The 15,761-nt window shown below is 44.3% G+C and overlaps 1 long non-coding RNA gene across 2 annotated transcripts; it reads right to left on the bottom strand.

The window, feature by feature from the left end:
- Window positions 1–281: 281 nt before the first annotated feature.
- LOC119957766 lies at window positions 282–10,916 on the bottom strand. Of its 2 annotated transcripts, none has more exons than XR_005458915.1 (2): window positions 10,783–10,916; window positions 282–876 (listed from the first exon to the last, which is right to left on the bottom strand). It is a non-coding gene; the product is annotated as an uncharacterized LOC119957766 (long non-coding RNA). The 2 variants fall into 2 exon arrangements; XR_005458923.1 differs by having other exon boundaries at window positions 10,720–10,840.
- Window positions 10,917–15,761: the final 4,845 nt, after the last annotated feature.

The raw sequence follows: 15,761 nt of genomic DNA, 5'->3' as shown, positions 1-15,761 counted from the left end.
AACTACCTGGGGAAATCAGTGATGGTTAAAGACAGAATCCAGGGGCGGCATGGTGGCGCAGTGGGTTAGCCCTGTTGCTTCACGGCGCAGAGGTCCCAGGTTCGATCCCGGCTCTGGATCACTGTCTGTGTGGAGTTTGCACATTCTCCCTGTGTTTGCATGGGTTTCGCCCCCACAACCCAAAGATGTGCAGGGTAGGTGGATTGACCATGCTAAATTGCCCCTTAATTGGAAAAAAATAATGGGACACTCTAAATTTATAAAGAAAAAGACAGAATCCTGGGTTAAAAATCCATTTATTTGCCTGATTGTAGAAATAAATTTCAGCCATGTGTGTTCCACAGTGCTGTCTCACATGTTACCAAACGTGCACAAATTAAATACAGAAATGAGCAGGTTCCAGCCAGCTTTCCAGAATGCTGATAATTTTTGCTTTTGTAAGCAGCCATTCGTGTCAATCCCGCCAATCCAGGTTCAAATGCTTCTCAGTCCGGACATGGGGTAAATACAAAGGAGTGAATGACCCTTGGAAGTCTTCCACAACACAATGTAACGTGGCCATGTCAGATGGGAGAAGTCCCATGTAAATTCCAGTCAGAGAGCTTTGGAGGTGCCAAAGTCATTCAACTTGAGAATTTCCGACATCAGACTTCATTAGTCGTTGTGGATTTTCAGCTTCTACTTGAACTGACAGCCAAGCTCTGAACCAGCAGCCATTATCGTGATTCATGAATGCAATTTCAATTTAATCTGAATATGGTGGTTCACCACCTTTTTGTTCCTTGCTTTGAATGCCGTTGTGCAATCCATCTGTAAATGCACTGTGAGATAATTGCTCTTCCAGTGATGGACTAAAACTTTGGCAACCATGCAGACCTGGGCCGGGAAGAAAAAAAGAGAAATAAAAATCTGTATTTATGCAGTGTTTTATCAGGTTTCACAGAGATACCTTGGAGACCTATACCTGCAATGAATCATTCTGTTATACAGGTAATAAGGCAGCTATTTTGTGCACAAGTAGAGTGAAATGGATTAATCTGCATTGGTAGAACTGATTACATTTTAAATGTGTGGTGAATGTACATCATGTAATTCACACTGTATAGCATTGTGTCCTTGTGGGCTCTGTCTGTGAGCCGTTGCGCGGCTCTGCCCACGGGGGGAGATAAGGAGCTTGTACAGAGCTCCACCCTAGGCTCCGCCCATGGCCCCTCCCACTACCGGAAGTATAAAGGGCTGCAGCCTTGTGAGTCTGCCCTCAGTTCTTCTGGTCGCAGGCAGGCTCAGTTGTAAGTCTATCAATGCCACAGTTTACTTCCTATCGTGTCTCAAGTGAATTGATGGTCACATCAGAATGTTAGCCCGAACACTGAGACAGCTCTTTGCTCTTTAACCAATGGTGCCATGTAATCTTTAATGTTCACCTGAACATCATGAGACCTTAGTGCAAAGTCTCCCCTGAAGGGTGATATTCTAACAAGGAAACACTTCCATAGTACTGCACTGGAGTATTGCCCACCTGGGATTATGTATTCAAGTCTTGGAATGAGAAATGTACACACATATTATGGCCCAGCAACAAGAACGCTACCAGAGACGCTTAGAAGAACACTCAAAATGACACTCTGTAACACTACCAAATGAGACAGACATACCATTGCAAATCTTCTAAGCAGTGGCCTAATTTAGCCTCAGGCCACTTCATTAGAAAGTGTCATATATAGATAGGGGTCACTCAGAGACAGGCTTCTAACAATGAGAAATGAAATGTCTTGTTCAAATTCATGACTGTTTTCGAGAGTGGAAACTTTTCTCGTGGCATTTTTCCTCCACCTGCTGATAAACAGATTATCTTGAAAAGTTGGGAAAGAAAGAGTCAAGTTAATTCCGCGAGTACCTCTTTGGTCATACACACTTTGAAACAGGTCTACGAATGTTACTAACCTGCACATTGGTTAGCAAGTAGAGAAGATTAACTGTGCAGATTTTATCAAAGGAGATAACTGAGAATTGTTGCTTGGTGGTACAGAACCTGAACCTTGCTGAATAGAGAGACATGTTGTTGAAGCTTTTCATCTTGCACCCATAAGGACAAACACAAGAATGCCAAATTTCAAACAATCATAACAATTTATACCGCAGGAGAAAAGGGTGCTGACAGTTTGGGAAGCCAGCACTGATTGGCCAAGGCGTGCTATAGAGAAGGTAACAGGGAACTACAAGTCCACAGATGTGCAGATTAAGTGGATTGGCCGTGATCAATGTGTAGTGTTACAGGGATAGGGAAGGCGCGTGGGCCTAGGTTGTGTGCTCTTTTGGAGGGTTAGTGCAAACTCGATGGGCTGAATGGCCTCCTTCTGTGCTGCAGCGATTCTATGTATTCTTTGGTTCCCTCAAGCTCCCAGGTAATTTAAAACATATTCTTGGTGGAAGTGACATACACAGGAATCTGTTTGCTGCAAACAATAGGGAAATGTTTAAGCCTTGCACCTGTTTTTCAATTATCCAGGAACTTGAGGAGCCTATAATTCCTTGCTGCTTCCTCCATTGTAACACCTTCACCAATCAGAGTCAACCTACCAACCATTCAACATCCTCTTCTCCTGTAGTAGTAAATTGTTGTGATTGTTTGAAATGTGGCATTCTTGTGCATGTCCTGATGGGTACGAGATGAAAAACTTCAACAACATGTCTCTCTTTTAAGCAATATGATTGAGAACATTATAGGCTCCAAATACTAGGTGTACAGTCGGAATAGTTTCAAAAGCTTGACAAAATGAAAAGGAAGCCCCATTGTTTATACTATCCCGTGGGTTTTTTCATACTCTCAGAAATTGATGGATCATAGCTTAAAAGTAATTCCATTGGTATTCATGTTGCAAAAAATATATATCCTTTTCACTCCAGCAGAAAGTAGCTCAGTGGGGAGCACCCTCTGGTGTCAAGACAAAACCATATCGAGAAGTCATAACTCGAGTTTTGAGTTGAACATTGTTGTGCATAAGTTCATATATTTAACTTTTTCTTCTTCTCAAAACCCTTCTCCTTCACAATGACTGGGACAGAAAATACGTTTCCCAGAAGAAAAGATTAATAAATAGGGGGTGGTATTCTCCACTCCCGGGACTAATTGCCCGCGACCAGGGGTGAACGGCGCTGGCGGGACTGTCATTTTTTTCACCGGCCGATCGACCCATTCAGGCCGGAGAATCGCCACTCGCCGTTTGCGGCGATTCTCCGAGCGGCCCGGTGCAATTCTTGTGATGCTGGTTTCAGGGGGGTGGGAAAACCCGCGCAGCGCCCCGGCGATTCTCCCACCCGGCGTGGGAGGGGAGAATACTGCCCAGGATTGGAGACCAGGAGCTGTATTCTCCCCTACCCGGCGGGGCGGAGGGTCCCGGCGGGATGGAGTGATCCTCCGCACCTTTAGGGGCCAAGCCCTTACCTTGAGGGGCTAGGACCGCACCGGAGTGGTTGGCGTAACGCCGGCCGACGGGAAAGGTCTTTGGTGCCGACCGGCGGAAGTCCGCGCATGTGCGGGAGTGTCAGCGGCTGCTGATGTCTTACCAGCGTATGCGCAGGGGGGGGGGGTGGTCATCTCCGCGTCGGCCATCGCGGAAGCCCGATGCGGAAGGAAAAGAGTGCTCCCACGGCATAGGCCAGCCAGCGGATCGGTGAGCCCCGACCGCGGGCCAGGCCACCGTGGGGGCACCTCCTGGGGCCAGATCGCCCCGCGCCCCCCCCCCCCCCCCCCAGTTCCCCGGAGCCCGCCCGCACCGCCAGTCCCGCCGGGAAGGGAGGTGGTTTGATTCACGCCGGCGGGACCGGCATCACAGCGGTGGGACTTCGGCCCATTGCGGGCTGGAGAATCGCCGGGGGGGGGGGGGGGGGGGCGACCAGCGCGGCGCGATTCCTGCCCCAGCTGAATATCCGGTGCCGGAGAATTCGGCGGCCGGCAGGGGCGGGATTCACGCCGGACTCCCGGCGATTCTCCGACCCAGCGGGGGGGTCGGAGAATCCACCCCCAGAATCCAAATCAAGGATTATTGTTGCCTTGGGTGCTCAGCTGTTGCGATTTCACAAGTTTCAGGGCTGTTGGAATACTCGACTTTGAGAATCGGTTTAGGAAAGAAATAAGCTGGCAACACTGTTGGGTGTGATCTAAAGACCGCATTGCACCCGGATCCATGCAAGACAGTTAGTTTACAGGAGAGGCCAAAATCGGGATCCACGCCGGAGCGATTGGTTTTCGATCTTACCGGCATGCTCCCTTTTGCGGGATTCAGATGCCGTCTAGATGTGGCGAAAAACCCATAATCACCAGCTCCCAAGTAGATTCCCGTGGGTAGACGTGCCATGTCACAGGTGCGTGTTACTGCCTGGCATCCCAACCAGACTGTGAGGCCTGGCCACTTTGCCTGAATACTGGAGACGTCAACACATCAACAGAGGCAGTAGCCAACAATCAAACACCGAAAAGCTGGGCCACGGCAATGGGTATATTCCCTCGACCAGAGGGTGAGTATGTGGATCGGGGAGGGTACCTGAGCCCGGCCCAAACAAGTCCCATGCGATCTCTAGGGCCCGTTCCTCATAGGGGTTGAGGACACTGATGCCCGGCATCCCATTGCCCATCTAGGCCCTTTCCCACCAATTGTGTATCAAGTTCTACTGTGGGGTCAAAGAGAGGGCTTTGCGAGTCGCATGCTTCATGCATCGCAGAGTTGCCAGAGGGGGGAGGCTGGACTGGAGCCAGGAGACCGATGCCAACTCACCGATGCAGTCTGGTGGAGGTCATTGAGCTTCTTATGAAACTAGGTGGTGGTCCTCCTTGTGACACTTCCCGCGCTGACGGCCGCTGCCACTCCCAGTTGACCTGTGGCTAAATCTCCGACTCCCTTGGGGGAACCGGGTGTCTCATCGCGACTCCAATGCATCCAACAGCTGGGCCAGGTTGGCATCACCAAATCGTGGGGTTGGTTTGCAAGATGGCATGGCTGTGTGCTGTCTAGGGTTTGCTCGAAGGGAGCGGTTTAAGATCTGTTCCCCCAGGGAACTGCTAGGTGGGGTCCAGGTGTATCAGCTGGTGGAATAGCCATTTCCAATGTGAAGTTTGTGGGACATCCTTATCAGCCCTTATTCGCATTAGATACCGGTCGCAGTCTCGAACGGATCGGCCATCGGGAAGCACCTGGTAATTCTCGCTTGCTACCGCACTTAGTGCTTCTCCCACTCGATTGCACCCATTATTTCTTAAGTTTTTAAACAATTTTGCATCAATCTGGTAGCCTATAAGTGTACTGTAATTGTTTGTCCAATAATATTATAAGCCTAATTATTTCACACTTTTATTTAAGATTTTTCCTTTCCCCACATGAATCAAATAATAATAATAATCTTCATTGTCACAAGTAGGCTTACATTAACACTGCAACACTGCTTTACTGTGAAAAGCCCCTTGTCACCACACTCCGCCGCCTGTTCGGGTACACAGAGGGAGAATTTAGAATGTCCAAACTATCTAACAGCTCTTCTTTCGGGATTGTGGGAGGAAACTGGAGCACCCGGAGGAAACCATTGCATCCCTATGCAGTCCAGACCTGTAAAAATTAATTTGTATTTTTGCATGAGTCTTCCTCACCCCTAAATGACCCCCTACTGGAACTTCGTGGGGCAACCCCAAAACCTCCTTTCGAAAACCCACCAATAAAAACTACCCATTTTTCATCCGCTTGAATATGTAAAGGTCTTCATTTTCTCATTAATACATTATTTCTAATGTAATAACATTCTGGTATGTACTCAGATTCCATTTCTGTATATACTTTCTGTTATAACTTCTTTAGCTCTGAATCTTTTTGTTGTAATTCAACCAACTTGCTTGAACTAAAAACATCCTCGTCATCAACCACCTGCTCTGATGCTGTACTACACATCTGAACAAACATGGTTCCTGACAATTCATCCAACAACTGCTCTTGTTTTTTACTAACCATCTGATCAAACATAGTGGCTGACAAGTCATCCGCTACCTGCTCTTTGTCTTGACTAACCATCTGATCAAATATGGTTTCTGACAATTGAATCTCATCCTCCCTATCGGCCCCCCCCCCCCCCCCCCCCCCCCCCCACCCCCCCCTCTCAAATTCTCTTCATCCTGTCTCACCCTGTGGCTTTGTGATCCGGTTACCACACAATCAGGAAACTTTCCTGGATATACCTCTTGCAACATCTCTGCGGTTTGACTTTCCAGTGGTTTTTTGACTGCAGTAGGTTACACTCCCACCTGTGCTCCAGCTATATCATTACCCAGGATAAATTGTACCTCTGGCAATAGTATTTCTTCTATTATTCCTACTACCACTTCACCACTTTTCCACGGACATTCTCGTCTTTCCTTACATAGTGGCACACTACTGCTGTCACCATCAATCCCATATATTACCACCTTTTCCAACAAGGTACCTTCCAACCCACATATCTCCTTATCCCTCACCTTTAAAGATTGACTTGCTCCTGTATCCCGTAAGATCTTAATCTCCTTACCTACTCCACCCTGTACATATGAGTAAACCTCACCCTCACAAATAACATCCTTCTGATATCTGCTCATCCACCAGCTTCTGAACAGTTTGTACACCTGGTGGCACCTCTTCCACTTGGACAGTGCTTTTTCTCCCCACTTTAATAAACTCCAGGCTTATCCTGTTTTACTCAGCCTGTCACCAGTGCTTTTCTTAAGCCACGAAAACTGTGACTTCACATGTCCAACTTTATTACAATGAAAACACTTGCATTATCTTGTCCCTCCACCACTATCATTGGTTTTTTCTTTCAGGCACACTCTCCTTAACATCACCAACTACACCTCCTCTTCATGGATGCCCTGTGAACTTCTCATGTCCCCCAGTTTCTATCCTTCACAGATTTAACTTGATGTTGGACATTGAACTTTGCTTTATGGCCAAATTGAAAATTGTCAACCATTTCTGGGGCCTGTTCATCCATTTTAACTCTCTACTCATCCACACGAGTTCTCACTACTGCAGGAAGTGAATCTTTAAATTCATCTAAAATGATTATCTCCCAAAGAGTGCCGCATACATATTGGGCTGGATTCTCTGAACCCCGACGCCAAAATCACGATCGGGGACGGGGCAGAGAATCCCCGATGACGTAATCGGGGGCGGTGCCACTTTCGCGATGCTCCGTGGACCTGGCAATTCTCCAGGCTGTATCAGCACCTAGAGTTGGAGCTGTATGCTGCCTGGCTGCAAGCCCCCCCCCCCCCACCCCACCCCGCCCCCTCCCCCCGGAACAAGGAATTGAACCAGTTTTCGTGGCATAAAACACCACCGTTTTCACGCCAGCGTGGGGATGTAGTCTCCAGAATGGAAAATCCAGTCTATGGTTTATTTTTAGTGCCCTTGTCCATCTATCAAAGTTAGCTTGTTTAATTCTTTCAAATTGTCTATAGTTCCTTTTCTTAGATTTCTAAACTTATGGCTGTAGGCCTCTGACACTAATTTGTAGGTATTTAAAATGGTTTTCGTCACCACATCATAATCCTCAGATACCTCCTCCAATAGTGAGGCAAACACATCTCTACATAACCAACGTTATTTGAACCAACACCACTCACATGTTCTTGCAAATTCAATTGTTTAGCTATTTTCTCAAAGGATATAAAGTACGCTTCGACATCGCTCTCATCGAATCTTGGCAAGGCTTGCATATATTTAAATGTGTCCCGACTAAACCTTTAACTTGATGTTGGACATTGAACTTTGCTTTTTGGCCAAATTGAAAATTGTCAACCATTTCTAGTGGGTATTTCTTCTTCCTCTAGACCTTCCTCAGCTCCTGCATTTGCCTCGACCGTTTTAAATTGTTGCAGTCCTTGCAGTGCCGGTTTCCGAAGTTCAAGTTCTCTTTCTTTTTCTTTGCTTCATTTGCTGTCTCTATTTATCTCAGATTTTGCTGCATTTCCAATTCTTTCATTTTTAATTGGACTTGAGGTAATTCTAATGGGTTAGACTGTAATACTGGTAAGTTAAAATATTGAGCCATGGTTTGCATCATCTCTGCCTTCTTTGCTCTTTTTGGCAGGGCCAACTGCAGTTTCACTGCCAAACCCAACAGCTTTACTTTCAATTCCCCTTGTAAATCTTCCCAAGTGATTTCCAGCCTCTCCCTATTCAATATTTCAAATCCGGAAAGAATGCAATCAATCCACACACACTAACAGTCCTTAAGTTCGATAACTCCAAGCCAAACAAGGAATTATATGCAAAAATTCCAGCCACGAGCCTGCAATTTGTTATGGATGCCTGTTCAGCTCTTGGCAGTGGCTAATAGACTGGACCAGGTGCCTTAAACTTTTTCTAAGTTTTAATGTGTTGCAGAAAGATTGATTCCCTTCAAGGAGTGATAATATAGGAAATATCACCACCTGTCGTGGTGGGACTCCGAACCCGGGCCCCAAGAGCATTACCCTGGGTCTCTGGATTACCAGTCCAGCGTCAATACCACTACGCCACTGCCTTCCATTGACAGACAAATAGGTCATCAGACTCAGTGATGGGCTGATGGCTAGTTAAACCAGGTTGACCCGAATGACAATGTATCTTGAGTGGATCATTCTGGCTGAACTGGGACATCCTGTGTATTCTGACTAGGTTAAGTCTGAATGGGACAAGCTAATTCAGGCTGTGGGTGTATCCCTCTGACTCTGCTGCTGGCAGTCTTTTCCTTCAGTCTGTTTAACCCCTAAATTACCTGCTACATCTTGAACCCCGTTTATGGTTCCAAGTTCCTGATAACGCCCTGTAATGACAGGGGACCATCAGAGCTGGAGGAAAAGCAGCCCCTGTGGCCTCAACAGTCCCCTGGGATGTCCCTTCAACCCATGGTCACCGAATTGTTTTGTGAGTAATCAATTTAGCTACAGGTACCCTGAGGTTAACCAGCTGTTTGAGGAGCACCTAACTAACCAGGTGGCCATACTGAGACTTCAGGGCTGCCATTCCTGAATTGGGCTGACTGCAACAGGAGTTTTGGACCTACTGGCAGCCATTTGAGGTTGCCTGTGGTAAAATGGCTGAGCTCGTCCTGCTGCCAGACACTGCGGGCTTCGGAACAACATTTTTACCCTGAAACTGTGTTCCCAAAGCCCACGGTAAAATTCAGCCCCTTGTATCATTATCTTCATAATTTACATCATACTTTGTGTGTCTGAGTGACTTCACTTATTGCCTCCTCTCAGCAAGACACAAAGTTTAAAGGGAATGTGTGTTGGAAAGTCAGCATGACAGCCTTGTTTGTAACCTGGCACCACTCAAGTTGTGGCCCAGCCAGAGAGTATGGAGAAAGTGCATTTGTATTCAGAAATCATGATTATCTGTTCTTTTGGTTCCTCAGTTCTGAGTTCCAATTTTCACTAAACCTTTACACATTTAAACCTTTATACTTCAAAGTGCCTTTGTGGAGGCATCAATACGAATATATATGTCTATATTGACTCCAATATAATGTGATACAAACATTGATATCATTGTTCTGCCCTATTAAAAGAGTTTGAAGGCATGGAGGGAATACAGTAACAGCATTTGATCATTTCACCCGATGCTCAAATCAAAGCAATGCTAATAATTTACTCCAGAAGTTGTTGTCCACCTCCAGTTACTTTCCTAGCTAAATGATTGAATACAGTCTTTTTCTCAGTGCTTTTCTGGACACTGTGGAACTTTTTATTGACAATCCAGGGCAGGATTTTGGGCTTTTGGATGGGACTCCGATGTTGGTGTCAAATGGGGGTTCCAGCCCTGCACTGTGTCGGGAGCACTCACCAGGCAGTGACTTTCCCTGAATTGACCGATTACTGATCAGAGGGCATGCTCACCATCTAAATAAGGATGATATACAGGTCTGGAACCTGGATATCCAATCGGAGTCCCTTCAGAACTATAGCAGCTACAGGCTATTGTTGCAATTTGAAGAGAGAGAGAACACTTCCCAAAAGGGAACAAAATCCCCTTGCGAGCGTGTTTAACCATCTGTTTCCCGGCACTCGCAGTACTGAGAAACACATGGCTATTCAACGCGACTTGCTTTGAATAAGGGACCTGAACGGGGAAGGCACAGCCAAGGCCACACATGGCCTCTTTTTTTACAATGGGGAGCTCCGCTCGCTGGAACTCCCCGTTGTCGTGAGAGATCAGGACGCCATTTTTAAATGGCTCTTGGTTTGCCACTAGGAAGTCTGTTTTTGGCCCAACTGAAATTTTCCAGTCAGTATCTGATAATTGGCCTTAAACTTACTTTAATGCGTTATCCGCGCCTTGCAAATTGCCCCATATTAGATGAAAATGCTGCCCTTTGCCAGACTTTTCTGTCCATGCAGATTACATTGATCATTATGCAACTTCTTTCCAGGCGTTCCATCCCAGTGTGTGAGTTGAAAGAATTTCTGAATTGTGCCAATGCAGTGACATCAGCCTCGTTCGGAGTAGGATCAAAATGAGGACTAAGAATGGATTCCCTGTTTCTTGGTATTTTCCAAATAGCTCTGCTGGTGTAGATCCAGTTCAATTACATAATTATCAAGTGCTTGGTTTTCTCCTCTTTTAGGAGCTAACCTTTGACGATTTAGTGACCGTATGTCTTAACTTATTAACAACATTAAGTTTAGACATGTGTGGTATTTTCCAGTATTCTCACCAGGTAGTAAGCTCCTCCATTTATCCCTGTCCGGCCAGCTGCCCACATTTCCATAATACTCACGTTGTGCCTCCCATGTCACTGATGAATACGTGCATCCCCCTTCGGAGTGTAATCTGCCTGGAAATTCCCCAACGTGGAGTGAGTCAATTGACAGGATTTGTTTTATATTTTATCACATTTTTAAAATGATTGCGAAAGAAAAATAGGTTTGGCTGAAAAGTTGCTAATGGCCAGTTTAAAGGATTTTTCAGATCTTAAGCAGTGTCTGGATTACATTTCTGAATAGTTAATATAATCATGGTTCACTGACCAGTATATTGGCACTTTGTATATGCAGTTATAACTAACCCAGAGAAGTCTTTGATTAAAAGCTGTAACACATTTACTGATAGCATGTAGATAAATGGCTCTATCTTTGGCATTGCTTTTCCCAGTTAAGTCAGATCATTAATCTTGTCCAATGACAGGAGTAGTAAAAAGATACAGAAGAGAGTATCCCTTCATAAAATGACAAAAGAATTCATTCAGAGACACCTGGGAAAGCAGGACAATTGCTGATATTCACAACAAAAGCCAAACAATTTAGGTCAATTGATCAAAAAAATCAGTTAACATACCGGGAATGCTTATTAAAGATTTGGAAGATTCCATTGAATCAAAATGAAAGTAATAGTCAAAGTCATTGGGAGTTTTGCATAATTCACAAAGCACATTACAATCTTTGCTGCAAATGTCTGAACGTGAAAACCATGAACTATATTAGTCATGGGATTCATCTGGACAATAATATCATACTCACCAAAATAGTCTATGAGATTCTTTCAATACCTGATTTTTAAAAAATAACTTATTACCTTTTGCTTTTCATTTGTAATGTTGACCACTTGCTTAATCATGTAATTGACAAATGCCTTTCTCATTTTGTATGTATTTACAAACAATAGAGCTCGTAGAATGCCTTTTACTTTTAATGTATCCAGGGTGGATATAAAAATCATTTTCTTCAAACCGCTATTAAGCAATAAGGTTTTCCGGAGAAAGGCAAAGTTAACGCAAAATCCTAATCACAATAAATCCAAAATGAAGAATGTACCAGCTTTGCTCTGTAGCTTTAAGTGGACCAAACACACTCATAATTCTCTTGGCTTCGTTCACTGCTAACGCATTATCATTGATATGATAAATAAACCATAAATCACCCCAGTAAAAATAAACCCACTGCAACTGTGAAAGTTCACATGGTCAGTGGAGAAGATAACAACTGTTATCCAAGCAAAAACAAAACCATTCCAATCTATAGAACTTCCCAGCTCACACATGCTCATTTAAAAAAAAAAGACATTTTAGGAAGAAAAGTCCAAAACCTAAACAGAAGATTGATTTCAATTTAACCTGTTTGGCAGGTTGGCGTTCATGGGACATTCAGAATTCATTAGTTGTCCTTGGTTTCAGAACTGGAACACTTTAATTTTCTTGTCTCATCTAAATGCTGCGACTTCACCTTACTTCCTCCCTGGAGTAGCTGGGGAAAGGGTGCCACGTTGTTGCTGCTAAATGGAGATCAGATGGCTAATGACAGCACAGCAACCTCCAAGGTGAGGTAGGTGGATTTGGGGGAGAGTCGGGGGTGACAATTTAGGGTCGAGCATGAGGGGAGGATCTGGAGTCTGGTGAGAGGTGGTTGTGATTTTACTTCTGGGGCCAATTTGCCCCACAGGAAATATTTTCATTCACGTGCAACGTGCCATCATTTTTCCCGCTGAAAGGTTGTGAAAGGAACAATGTTAATGCAAATCTTTTTTGCAGCCCAGTGCATTTTCATTGCTGACACCCCAGTTAAAATGCCTGCAAGGCTAATCCTTTTATTTATTCAAGAGATGTAGGGATCAATGGCAAGACTAACCTTTGTTGACCATTCTAATAGCCCTTGCATTGGCGGTGACTTGATTGTGATGTAAATACGCCCATAGGGAGTTCCTGGATTTTGACCCAGCGATAATGAAGGAGCGACGGGTGGGCGGTATGATTCTGAGTCAGGGTGCTGTGTGATTTGGAGGGAAACCTGCAGGTGGTGTTGTTCTCATGCACATCTTGCCCTTGTCCTTCTGGGTGGGTTTGAAAGTTGCTGTTGAAGGAGTCTTGGGAGCTGCTAAAGTGCATCTTGCAGACAGTACATCGGCTGCCACTGTGCGGTGCCGGGGCAGCCTTAATTAGTTAAGAGTGGAAATTCCACCCTCTGAGGGTAGGAAGTACTGCCCTCATTGACTGGCAGTGCCAGAATTGAGCAGTGGCCACTACTGGGATAACAAGCAGTACCTGAAGACAAAGGGTAGAATTCTCCCATCCAGGACACCGCCTATTCACATGTCTGTCAAGATACATCTTAAATGTTACAATCATGCTTGCCTCCACCACTTCCACTGGCAACATATTCCAGGCACCCACCACCATTTGTGTGAAGCACTTTTCCCGCACATCTTCCCTAAATTTTTCCCCTCTCACCTTGAACCTGTGCCTCCTTGTAATTGAGTCTTCCACCTTGGGAAAAAGCTTCTGACTTCACCCTGTCTATGCCTGTTGTAATTTTGTAGACCTTAACCAGGTCTCACCACAGACTTTGCATTTCCAACAGAAACAATCTGAGTTTGTTCAACCTCCATGACGGGGATGGGGAGTCTTTCTGCTGGGGAGGTCAATGGAACACCACGCCATATCTTCTGGCCCTGACCTAATTAATTATACACCCAAGGGTTTAGTGCTGTATTCTGTGGTGGGTTGGGCTTAATTGTACACATCCAGCCATCATATCTGAGTGCCATATTGAAAAGGCGCCCAACATCACTGACTCACCAGTGAAAAAAGATGGACCTTCAGGAACAGTCTGAGCCTAGAAGATGGGCTTCCTTGGTGATACTGGATCTGGAAGACTCACCAGATAGATGCCCCCCACCCCCCACCCACTGCTCTAGATTCCCAGGGTCACTGGTGGCCTCCAACCCAAACTCCGAAGACAACCCGAGACCTTCTTCAGTTTAGTCCCGACCTCTGCTAGCCACATTGTTTCAGACATGTTCTGGACCAGAGTATTTTCCAACTGTCATCATGGAGAATCAGGTATAGGGGGAAAGATCCCAGTTGGGCCTTCATCTGCTTCCCGTTAGCAAATCATAGAGAAAATTGTATCATCTTTGCTACACTTAAATCTTTTTACTCAATGGAAGTGTGTGTACATATATGTATATACACAAATACAATTAACCCTTTCAATAGCAGGATGAGATTTACAGAAGTCTTTATATATGTCGCTTTATGTGTTGTTGGAAGATCAGCCTTGAAAATAAAGGCCCTAAAGCTGACCAAGTGAATACACTCCCAGTCTGGTGCAAGGTTTAACGGCTTGGGAGAGTCGCAGGGACACTCTCTGTTCTGTGCTGAGTTACCTGCGCATAGACAGAGAGCAAAGATTCTACAATTGGCTACAGCACCATTGGGAGAAAAAATGTCAGCCTGGCTTCCTGTTCCATGTGCAGTTTTGATGGAATCAATAGAAATAAATACTGGACAGGTGAGAGATCTGCATTACCGATTAACTGACTAGATGATGAAAGTGGAAATTGTCCCCTCACCCTTGAGTTTCAAACAGAAAAAGTATCAACTTGGAAAATGTATCGGAGGCTTTAGGGCCTTTATTTTCAAGGCTGATCTTCCAACAACACATAAAGCTACATATATAAAGACTTCTGTAAGCACCTATGAAGCTGTGCCTCACAATGGTCAACGGAAGGAGAAAAGAGAAGGGATGAATTTGGAAATAAATATTACAAAAATAATAGATTAAACGAGGTAATAATTATTTTTTTTTAAATTTCGATGAAGTCTAGCAGCCTTATTTTGAAGCCAGCAGAGTAGTCATTCCAGCAGGATTATGATGTTTGATATTTGACTTTTCCTTGTTGAATTATTTCATATCTGAATATCAAATGTTTAAAATATTAAAAAAGAGACATTTGTTCTTTGGTAGTTTAGTGATAGTGCAGTTTAAAAAGGTCTGGGATTGCGCAATATAAAAATTTCAAGCTAATTGTAGAAAATGTCCAGGCTTGATTCAGCCACCATCCTTTGCACCTAAGAGAACAAGATAAATATTAGGTAAGTATACTTGCCACTAATACTAGGACAAAAATTAGCGGTTTTATCTCATGTGCACGGACAGTAAAAGTAACCTGTTCATTTTCTATCATTTGGCTTAATATTTACTTTAGTGTTTTATCTTCAAGCTTTGTCAGAGCTCGGTTTGTCAATATAGGGGAAGGGTAGGCAGAAACAAAGACAGCCATTTACTTAAGGAAGCAGAACTTTTTGATTGGCAAGGGCTGTGCTCTATATAAATTACTCCAATGTTACAGGTAGCAGATTGCTTCTTCATTAATTGAGAGTGCCTGTACCTGTTCCAGATAAGTGAACTCTGGAAGCCAGATTGTAATGAATCTGCTAATGATAGAACACATGAGAGCTTCTGTGATGACCAGTTCATATGCTAGTGAATGCAAGGGGACTGAATAAACAAATCACAAGTGGCTAAAAATATGTTGAAGAGAATCGTAAAGAAAAGATGTGGGTTTGAAAACTCAAGAGATCAATTTTGTACGTAATCAAAAACAACGATTGGTCGAATGCCTATTGTTGGCCTATTGACTAAAGTTTCATGAAGTTAGATTGAATTACAGCTCATTCAAACTTCCTTTGCATTTGACTATCACAAAATAAAATTATTGATCTCTTTTTTAAACTTATTTTCTCAGAGGAATTTTTTTTGCAGAAGATACTGGCTGGCATTAAACAGTCACCAAAGTTCAAATGGAAGTATCAGTTGGGGGAGGAGAGAGGATGCACTCATGAGGGTTCAAATCATCACCAATGAAACTTCAAAGGCTGAAAGTTCCATCCAATGTTTCGGAACTGCCAAACTTTTCCAAACATTACATGCAGTATTATATTTCATATCAAACAAGATAGACCGTAAAATGTCTCCATTGTAA

This window comes from Scyliorhinus canicula, chromosome 2 (assembly GCF_902713615.1).
Source record: "Scyliorhinus canicula chromosome 2, sScyCan1.1, whole genome shotgun sequence".
Classification (NCBI taxonomy): Eukaryota; Metazoa; Chordata; class Chondrichthyes; order Carcharhiniformes; family Scyliorhinidae; genus Scyliorhinus; species Scyliorhinus canicula.
Note: the sequence above shows the minus strand (reverse complement) of the source record. Positions and strands in the feature narration are given on the sequence as shown.